The following is an 8,426-nucleotide window of genomic DNA, read 5'->3' as shown; positions in this document are numbered from 1 at the left end:
CTTTACGCAATAGGACGATTATGTATCCCATTAGAATTCCGTATCACCTAGCACAATGCGCATGCGTAAAGTGAGATCGCCCCACAGGCACGGCTGATGCTTCTTCTGCTCATGTCTAACAAGGTAAATTACGGGCGGTGTGCACGCGCAGCAGTTGTGGCTGTATTTTGCAATCATTTACTAACATGCTGAATACGCGTTTTTGGCAGGGCGACACGATTTATTTGTGATATATAACCAGCTGTGGTTTGTTTTCATTAAAACGTCTTTGAAGTGTTCTTTGATACGCAAGTTGTTATCACAGGGATATACTATATTATTGTGTGCATTAGTAGTGTATTTTAGTTTAAGGCCATTCCTGTTGTAGCGTTGCGTGGAACCCTGGTTGAATAAAAAAAAAAAAAAAATCGTATTAGATTTTCATTTTTTCCATGGGATTTATATTATCATATAGGATTTTTAATTCTATTCGGTTTTCCAATAGGATCCTTTAAGATTTTTATATATAGGATTATTTTTTTAGAGAATTCAGTTCATTTAAAGGAATCCTGTAGGATTTATATTAGCCTACTGGATTCCAATGTTATGTTATTTTCTGAATGTTCTTTACAAATTCTAATTTAATTTTTAACAAATAATACAATTTCCTTATCTGATTTGTTCTTATTCCGTTAAGATGTGAAAGGCGAATGAGAGAGTTCAAGTATAAAATAGAGCCCTGTGACTTTTTGTAACAAAAACAAAAACTAGATTTCCCAGGAATTCTAAAGAGGTAACATTTTGTCTTTAAAAAATTCTACAAGAAATTGTGCCAATGTGCAAGGTTTCAGCTTTCACTACTTGTTGTCATGAGAAGTCAAAAATATAAAGGTAAGTTTTTAAATATTTATTTTATATCACTGGCAAGATTACGTTTGCATCAGTATTACAGGAATAACAGCGACAACAAAGCACAAGTGCAGATTATAATTGTTCAATTGTTTTATTTTTTTATGTAAAAAAGTCATAGTTACAGACAAAATAACCAAACACACAAACAGTCTGCAGTCCCACAGATTTCAAAATACAAAACATAAACACCACACTAGTATATAATATAAAACCACATGACTTCTTTTTCTGGTTCATAGCAGTCCTACAAGTGTGCACAGTTTCATAACATTAGTATCTGTTTAACTTTTTAAACAAAGAGAAAAGTTGGAAGAACAACATTTGTAGTCGAGTGACATTCTCTTAATCTTTGACAGATATTTGTTTATTTGAGAGCATATAGACCTGCGAGTTGCCCAAGGGAGGGTGAAGGGTCTGGGGAGGGGAAGGAAACAGGTGTTTGCACGGAGCATGGTGGCGGGAGCTCCAGGCCCGAGACCTGCAGAAGGGTGGGGCTATCCATGGGGTGCTGTGGTCTTGTGCGGTCGCCCTACCGTCGAGCCCCATTGATGGCTCCGGTGTTCAAACCTCCTCTGGGAGCTTCATGGCAAGAACCAGGACCACTGAAGTGTTGGACATGTCAGGAGGTGGGCCACATTGTTTGGGACTGTCCAGCTATGGAATGTGACCTCATCCCTCCAGGTAAAAATGTTCAGTTACCTCAGTCTCTCCAGCAGATGGGTTTTGTCATTCCTGTGACAGAGGATAGTACACAAACCCAAGGGTTAATCTCAATGGGGAGAGTACAAATAGGGTTGTGCCCTCGCTTGCCAGTGCCCTTCATTCTGGGGTGGGACTGCAAGTTCAAATATTGGTTGGCTGCTGTGACTGCCCCGTCCCCTGCATTGACTAAGGAGGAAGTGCTTGGAGAAATCTTCTCCTTTCACGACCCGGCTTGGTTTTGCCATAGATTCAAGCCCCGAAAAACAAAACAAGAACACAGGGCCGCTAAGAATGAAGGCTAGCATTGGAGGGAATCCAATTTGTTTCAGGTGGGGGCGGTTGGTGAAGGTCCTGGTGGGAGGCGGAGGAGCCAGCACAGGGATCTGATACTTCTGCCTCCATTTGGGACCCACCTGACCCGAGTTGGAAGCCATGGGAGCTCATTTTTTAGCTTGCTCCCGTGACTTTCGACTCGAGCAAGGTTGTGACGACACACTGAGCAGGCTCTTTGACCAAGCAGCTGAGGTTAATGGTTGGGTGGTGGAGCCCAGACATGCCACCACGAAACCACACTTTGATATTGATTGAGATCTACTGTATCAGGTTGATAAATTACCCCAAACTGGGGAAGTGCATGGAGACCATCTGACACCAAAACAAAAAAGTCAGGCTCAAGATCTGGTGGAGGCTTTTCCGGATGTGTTCTCTCCAGTCCCAGGGCAGACTTGAGTAGCCCACCATCGCATTGACATTGAGCTGGGGACGCGAGTTCGCCAGAGACCCATACAGTATACCTGAACGTAAAATACAGGTAGTGAAAACAGAGATTGATACATTGCTCAAGTTGGGGATAATTGAAGAGTCCCAGAGTGACTGGAATAGTCCAATTGCTTTAGTGGATAAGCCGGATGGATCAACTCGGTTTTGTAATGACTTTAGGAGAGTCAATGAAAAAAGTTTTGTGCTTATCCCATGCCCTGGGTAGATGAATTGCTGGAGCATTTATGCACGGTCTGGATTTAACAAAGAGATACTGGCAGATACCCCTAACCCCGTGTAAGGTAGCGGCAGTACTGCAATCCTTGTGGGAGGCCGGGCTCACTGATAACCCAAAGAAGTGTGCAATTGGGAAGAGTGAGTTGGAGTATTTGGGCGGTGGCCAGATCAGACCGCTGATTGCAAAGGTGAAAGCCTTGGCTGCCTGTCTGACTCCTACGAATAAAACCCAGGATCTCACCTGGAAGGCTGCCTCAAATACTGTTCAGTGGACGGAGCCATGTCAGAGGGCCTTTCTCACGCTGAAGAAGAGGAGACTGTAGCACGCCAGTGCTATGCAGTCCGGATTTCAGTAGGAGGTTCACCCTGCAGACAAATGCGTCAGAAAGGTCTCGGGGCAGTGCTGTCTTAGGAGGTGCGGAGAAGTGACACCCTGTCCTGTATATTAGCAGAAAGCTAATTCCCCACAAAAGGAACTATAGTGCCATCACGAAGGAGTGCCTGGCAGTAAAGTGGGCAGTTGAAGCACTCCGGCACTACCTCCTGGGGTGAAACTTCACCCTGGTTACAGATCATGGAAGGCATGTAGAATTTTTTAATGGACCGGTGTTGCCATTCTGAGTGGGAGGATAAGTGACAGGGGAGATATGTGCTGGCTGTCGGGCTCATGCGTGATCCTGCGGGGGTGGGAGGTGGTTAGGCTTGCTTAAAGTTCAAAGGCACTAGTACAGTACTCCAATAAATCAAAATATTTTTCTCATTTTGCATGCCAAGGATACATCATGTGAAATTATCATTAACAACAAAGTTGCAGTGAAAGTGGGGTACATTTATTTTTTATTGCAATGCAGTTTACAACACGTTCATACAATATGGGCTCGATCACTCACGTGAAAGTGTTCCTGTTAATAATTTTTGATTCATTTAATTTCATTGCATCGTTTTGCATTGGAACTTTATGTTTTCTTTCTAAACTTCTGATGGGGTCATGAACTAGTTTAAATGAAACAGACATTTTAACAGGGAGTTTATGGCCAGCAAAAGTCAGTGGAAAATGTGATAATATCATGATAAACAACTGCACAATGACTGTACATGTTTATCACAGGACACTTTTAAAACGGTCTATTCTTCTGAAAGTCACTCTTCAGTGTTTTCTCTTTTAAATCACTGGGTTGTGCTTGCATCAGCTTCGAGTATATCTACATGGGCCTGACGGATGTACTGATTATCACTATATCTGGCATAAACAAAATGCTATTTGGCCAACTCAGTAGCATAGCATTGGCACTTTGGCCACCCCTGGTGTAGCCATTAAACTGTCCCACTGCAACACACACAATTACTCTGAACAGTTGAAAACAATTACGTTGTAGTACTGTATTACTAATATGTATACCCTGCACAAATTCAGTGGCTATAACTGAGAATAGTTTGAAAGAATAATGTGTGTAATATACAGAGATAGCTAAATACTATACCATATTGTAAAATTACATAACATAGGATGGATATGGCTGACTTAAAGAGCAACTTGGTACTGTTATGAATAATAACAGCTATCTTAACCTTCTGTTTGTTGCAGTGGGACAGTTTAATGGCTACACCAGGGGTGGCCAAAGTTGGTCCTTCCAGTTCTGGTCTTTGTTTCAAACCTGTTCAAAATTGTTTAATTGAACCAATTTAACCTGCAGCCAGACCCTGAAGTAGTTAATTGACTCATTTTACATGTTAAACTCTCCAGGGCTGTAATTGGACACCCCTGGGGCCGTATTACAGGACAATTTCCTATCTTATCTTTCATGACTAAGATAGGGTTTTTCCTAATTTGGTATTGCAGAAGCATTTCCTAAGACAGCAGTGCCTACAATTTCATAAGTGTCTCATCCTATTCCTACATAGTTAGGAAATCCTATCTGACGGCAATCTTATCCGTAAACGACTGGTTGAGTCTGAATGGAGCAGGTTACAGCTCGAGTTTCAGGTAACTAAACTCGAGTTGTGGCAAAGAGACGCGGGGCTCTAAATTTTACTCGGGAAGAGACATGGTTTTGATCGCAAAAAAATCTACAATAAAATCTAGTTAACATCAATAAACAAATACTGCTATTTAAAAAAAAAAAAAAAAAAATTAAGCAATACTTATTCAATTTCAGTCATGAACACCATTTTATTTTAATTAGGAATGCCAACACACAACGATATCTCACAGGCTAAAGTAAAGCTAAAAATAATAACAGTATTGTGATATGTTTGTGCCTCTGGTGTGAAAGAAAGTGTGTACAGGAATATAATTTTGTACATTCAAGAATCCAAACTTGTATTTTTCGAGTTACATTGCATATATGAGCCGAAGGTTATAGTTCAATGGATCGTCTCACTGTGTAATACAATAAGACGACAGAATCAACGCAGAATACTTAATATCCTATTACTAGGTAAAGTTTCAAATATCAATAAGCATAATCAACGACAGTAACACGAACCACCACCTCAGGAGGTGGGGCTAGATCTAGATGCAACACTTTCCTTTTTTAACTGACAGATAGGAGCTTCCCCCGAGTCCTAAATAATAGGAAAGAAACTTAGGAAAAGATCTAGTTAGGAATGTTCTGTCGTGCTATTTCCGATCTTAAATTAAGATAGGAAAATATATTAGGAGAGCATTTTCTGTAATATCAACTCTCCTAAACAGGTTAGGACATTCTGTCTCTGAAGATAAGACAAGAATGTCACTTAGGATGCTTTTGTAATATGGCCCCAGGGATACAAGCTGGTGTATCAACATGAAAAAAATGTTTGAGAGCACTTTTGAGACCACAGGGATTTTTTTTTTTATAACTTCAGAGTTTTAAAAAGTCATGCGATGGCTGAAACCCAAAATGATAAACAAGTGTGAATCTAAACAAAAGAAAAATACATTAAGAAGAATGTTATGTTTTACACCCATAACAAGCTGCTCTTTAATTGTGTGTAACTGTTCTATACCATGGTAGACTGTCACTGTAATATTGAAGCTCAAGGATTTCCCATCCTTATAAGATGATTTTGCCATGCTTTACTATAGTCTTACTAGTATAATACACCACAATACAGCATTACATTTTTAGAATGCTTGTTATATATATAATATTATATAAATTACGGACTAGTTTTCATTTTACATGTGTTGTACTGTATGTGGAGTCAATGTTAATAAAGAAAATAAAACAGTAATTGATTCAGAATATACGTACAGGCACAAATAACATCCAAGTGGTAAACCCTGGGACTTAGACATTAAGCAGTCAGGATATTAAAATATTTACGATGAAACATTATGGAAGTGTGAGGACTGGAATGTATTGTCAGAAAACATCAGTAAAGGAGTGAACAACATTGGTCATTTATCTTAGAGCTCCCAAAAGAGAGGTAGATTTTATGGACAACTTGCATGGGGTTGTGATGTCACTTTAAGCCAAAGTTTCTCCCTGTGACCCCTAACAAACTGCCTTAAATTAGACCCCATATAGTTATGATACACAATACGGATGATCATGTATTGTCATTTTCTGTGTTGCTATGCTAGCATCATTTGTTTGTTTACTGTGTTTGAACTTAAGGTGTATCAGGATGTGATAAAGTCAATGCAAAATAAAAGTCTATGCAGAATCACACATGCCCAATAGTCATGTGTAGTGTGCATGCTGATAGCATAACATTTTGATCTCTGCTAATTCTAATTCTTGGAAAGGGGAAGCTATATATAGATAATGTAAGTTTCAATGATAACATCGTTGCAGTCATTTTGTCGTCTTTTGTATTTGCAGAGAACGGTTCAAAGAAGAAAGATGTAACCTGGAGTATAAATGGAGCAGAGCTAGTCTGATGTTACACCAGAGGAAGAACTGAAGAGTGTGACATTCTGAATCTCCAGAACGGGTAGCTATACCAATTGTGTACTTTGCTTACTGTTCTGTAAGTTTAACAAAGTACTAGTGAGCCACAATACGTTTTATTGGGTCCCAGTTCTTCTGAAAGCCTGCTTTATAACTGCTTAGCTATAATTCACATCCAGCCAACCAGCTTTATCTGATTTGGTCTGGAAAACTGATGACCCAGTATTTTGTGGTGTGCTTTTTCTCCATAGAATAATTGAATTGTGCAAAGTGAACTGTGCTATTAAACTAGGAGATTTCCAGCCATAACCTACGCAATTTGGTGACGATAGGAATACAAAGAAAGTACTAAGCTGGGTGTAATAATTAGTCACACAACTGATCACTCACTGATAGCCCTTTTGAAATTAACACAATTACCAGGATATCTGCCCAAATCCTTCCCTCAACCAGGACCCTGCTTTAGAAGGGAATTTTATATTCTCAACTTTCCACAAAATTCAACACAACATGTATCTTTTTCATTGTATATGTGAATTCTCCTATCTTCCAGAACATTATTTTCTGTTTAATATAATATTTTTCTATAGTGCTTTTTCATAGGGGACCACCATCACAAAGCACTTTACAGAGAGAGGCTGTGAACTGTGCATTATATGCAGAGTCAGGATGGAGCACAAGGAGGGTTAAGTAACTTGCTCAGGGTCACACAGTGAGTCAGTCAGTGGCAGAAGAGGGATGTGAACCAGTGATCTTTTGGTTACAAGCCCTGGACTTTAACCACAGGACCACACTGCCTGCTTGGCACTACGGTGAATACAGTAAAGCAAGATCAAAATTGGACGTCCCCATTAAGTTGTCTGCACTTGTATGTTTAATATTTATGGGTGATACACTATTAAATTTACAGGAAATTGCTGGTAATATTGATACAATTATTACAATGAAAAGCTGACAAGTGTAGAATATGAAACGACTTTTTATATGAATAAAATCTGGTTTCCCTTACAGTTAAAGGAGCCAGATACATTCAATAAAAGATTAGGAAACATTTAGCATTATTTAAAACAGTCTTTCTAATTGGATTAGCTTTGTAAATATGTCAAAAGTCTGAAATAAGGCATATTGGCCCCGATATTTGAAAAGTTTGCGCCGCTCAGAGGGTTAAGCTCCTTGCAAATGGTCGTTATGTGGGAATGCGCAACATGTGCCATATTCAAAACTTCTTTTTGCGTCTCATGTTCTGCACTGTGCACATACATAATGTATTCAAAGTGCAATATGGGGGGAGTGGTCGACAATTTGCGTGTTCCTCCATTTTCAAAAGTATGCGCCAAGCACAAAGCCAGTTTTGCGAGGCACACAATAAAGCCTTTAAAAAAGCAAGCCGTAATTCCGCGCACACCGCTCCGGCATTCGCTCAAGCACTGACCGCAGGAGCTTTCCAAGGTACAACAATGGAAAACACCCAGCAGTTAGACAAGGTTCCGTCCACATCTGCAGTAGGCTACAGTACGGTATGTAACATAGACCGAACAGGCAGATACAGTACTGAACAAATACCTTTTATAATTTAGTTGGTTGTCACTGTGCTCATAGCTATGAAACTAGATGGCACAGGCAGGTGATGCTAACACTGAAATGTGTGTTCTATTACCTGGAAGTCAACCGTCTTGTAATTTGAGGTCAGTTCCATCTAACATAAAGGTTAGCACATATTTCATTTTTTTCATACCCAAAGTAAAAAATGCATGTCTTGTTATGTATATTATAACTCTTAGTAGTATTGGAGTTTGTTTGAACTGGTGGCCATGTTAAATAGAACCAGATACTTTTGGTGTAAAAACATAACCAGTAGGTTCTCCCAGTAGTACTGAGAGAATTAAATGATCATATAAAGTCTGGCTGGGGGAGGGTGTCAGATAGTTTTATGCTGGGGCAGGTTGTCACAGGTGACCG

The 8,426-nt window shown here is 39.7% G+C and overlaps 1 protein-coding gene across 2 annotated transcripts in view; it reads left to right on the top strand.

Annotated features, from left to right (window-relative positions):
- Positions 1-65: 65 nt before the first annotated feature.
- The window catches only part of LOC121313512 (E3 ubiquitin-protein ligase MIB1), a 95,067-nt gene continuing 86,706 nt past the window's right edge, over positions 66-8,426 (top strand). For both annotated transcript variants that reach the window (XM_041246157.1, XM_041246154.1), the window contains exons 1-2: positions 66-123; positions 6,399-6,510. The gene's annotated coding sequence lies outside the window, so the exon portion shown is untranslated. The remainder of the gene's footprint in view (positions 124-6,398; positions 6,511-8,426) is intronic.

This window comes from Polyodon spathula, chromosome 3 (assembly GCF_017654505.1).
Source record: "Polyodon spathula isolate WHYD16114869_AA chromosome 3, ASM1765450v1, whole genome shotgun sequence".
Classification (NCBI taxonomy): Eukaryota; Metazoa; Chordata; class Actinopteri; order Acipenseriformes; family Polyodontidae; genus Polyodon; species Polyodon spathula.
Note: the sequence above shows the minus strand (reverse complement) of the source record. Positions and strands in the feature narration are given on the sequence as shown.